We start from the raw sequence: 2,500 nt of genomic DNA, 5'->3' as shown, positions 1-2,500 counted from the left end.
TGCTGTGAGTAACTTTCAGTGTGTGCGTTTTATTCATGTGTGTGTGTGTGGTGTGTATGTGTGTGTGTGTGTGTGTGTGTGTGTGTGTGTGTGTGTGTGTGTGTGTGTGTGTGTGTGTGTGTGTGTGTGTGTGTGCTAACTATTATTCTAACTATTAAACGAGTTTAATTTAGTTGACCAATCGGGACAGGGTCATATTAGGGTGAGTTTCTTTGTGAATCTCGAATGATGCAAAAGATGGCATTTCTGAAAGTCTCCCGCCATTTAGGGCTCACTTCCTCTGCGGAGACATATTTTAGATGCTTTTCTTGCCTCCACTATTTTTGCCATTGATATTCCTGCCCCTTTGCCTGTCTGTGGCGGCCTTATCGTTTTCATCAGCTCAAGGCCAGCAAAATATACTCTTTATTAGGGCCGCAATTCCAATTCTTTATGCCCCCTGTTTCTAAATGCCATGATTATCTTTTGTCCTTCATTTCCTACCAGGCCCATGAATTGGGCAGAAAAGTAGAGGTGGAAGACATACATGGGATAAACCATGACGGGGTATCCCATTATTGGAAAATGACGTTGCCGATGCTACAAAACAGAAGCATATCAGTAAATACGAAACTCTGTGGGAGAACGTGGCCACTGTATAAGTCTTCTGTCAAACTTTAACGCCTGGCAGTTTCACATCTGCTTTCACATGATCTCACCAAACACACCCTATTAATAGCCCTATTTATAATGATACATTATTTCATATTCAAGGAATAAAAAGTAAATTAAGGTGTCATGCAACTAATCCGTTATTGCAGTTCTTTCTGCAAGTTTAATAATGCACGGACGTTTAATAATTCATATCCCATCATCATGCATAAATCGAACAACATTTTGTGAATTGAACAAGCTAACGTCTGGCTAATTGAGAGAAATTGATATTGTCATGTGGAATTGTGTGTGTGTGAGTGTGTGCACATGATCTAGCGGTATTCCCTCTGGTGTTGTCCTGTGATCGGGACAGAACGTAGATATGATCAGGAAACGGGGAGCCTTATTTTGCTCTGCCTGTCCTCCACCTGTTCCCAGCTGTCCCAGCCATGATTATAATATCACGAAACTCTGTGGGAAATCACCGCCGCCGCGTTAGTGTACCGTCAGGCACGCCCAGCAGTTTCACATCTGTTCTCACATCACTACGTGGTGCAACGTCTCACCAAACCCACCTCATATCACAATCTGTCAGAGGAAAAACAATGTGGCTCCAAACCTTCATGTACACACAAAGGTTTGACACGCAGTGCAGCTGGCCTTAAGACCCGCGCGGCGTTGGTTCCGCTTTGTCCCTCAACTCGTTCCACATCCTTCTTGGTAAACCCCAACTACCGACCCAAAATGCCTCATTTGGAAAGGAGCATTCACGCTGACTGAGGGAGTGCTCCAGAGCTGAGTGATTACCCCGAGATTGTGAATACTGGGTCACTGATTGCTTTTCAAATGGGGTGGCGGGGGGTGGGGGGGGGGATTGGGATGGTACTGTAGCATCCTAGCCTCAATCCGTTCTACTGCAAGCATGTAAGGCTGCTCCGACAACCAGGAAACCATCCATTGTGTTTCATCTTCTGGTCTGTCCGTTGCTGGCCATCTGCTCCACAGCCCCCCCCCCCCCCCCCCCCCCTCTCGGTCTCTCCAGGGTTTATGGATCGATGGCTGCCTGCAGGGGGGCCAGAAGGTCACCTTCAGCAACGGCGATCAGAGAGCGAGCTGTGAGACGTGTAAGAGGGCTCAGGCCTCTCACACCCAACAGGGCCAATCAACACAGTGTTTGTTTGTGCGTGTGTTTGGATTGATTGTGTAGAAACACTCCCATTCATGATTCTGTTTGTTTGCGTGTGTATTCGTACATGGTGAGTGTGTGTGTGCGTGTATGAGAGTGTGCTCGTTTGTTTGCGCATGAGTGAAGTTGTGTATGCAATGACATGCCTGCGTGCACATCTGTGATTGTGTTAAGGGCAGGTATACAATCATGCAAGCACATGATTGTGTGTGTTTATGTGTGCATATTCATTCTTGCATGGTGTATATATGTGTGCGTATGTGTCTGTGTGTGCGTGTGTGCGTGCCTCTACTCCCTCGTTCTCTTCCTTCCATGTCCTTCTGCTTCCCATTAGAGGCAGTGGGTGTGTGCGTGCCTCTACTCCCTCGTTCTCTTCCTTCCATGTCCTTCTGCTTCCCATTAGAGGCAGTGGGTGTGTGTGCGCGGGGGGGGGGGGGGGGACGCACACTGGGCAGGCATGAAAGGAACGGAGGGAGAGACGGTTTTGCAGCGATGAGCAGATCTGGTGGAAGACAAAATGTCACTCGAAGAGTTTGGGAGAAAATAGCTAGGGGACATAGCACACACACACTCCCCCCCGCACACACACATAAACACATACAAACGCACACGGATACACAGAAATATAAACAGTGCATTGAAAGGTTATTCAGGCTGATTGCAACATCGGGAATGAGAGAT

This window comes from Gadus macrocephalus, chromosome 3 (genome assembly GCF_031168955.1).
Source record: "Gadus macrocephalus chromosome 3, ASM3116895v1".
Classification (NCBI taxonomy): Eukaryota; Metazoa; Chordata; class Actinopteri; order Gadiformes; family Gadidae; genus Gadus; species Gadus macrocephalus.
This window is presented reverse-complemented; position numbering follows the sequence as displayed.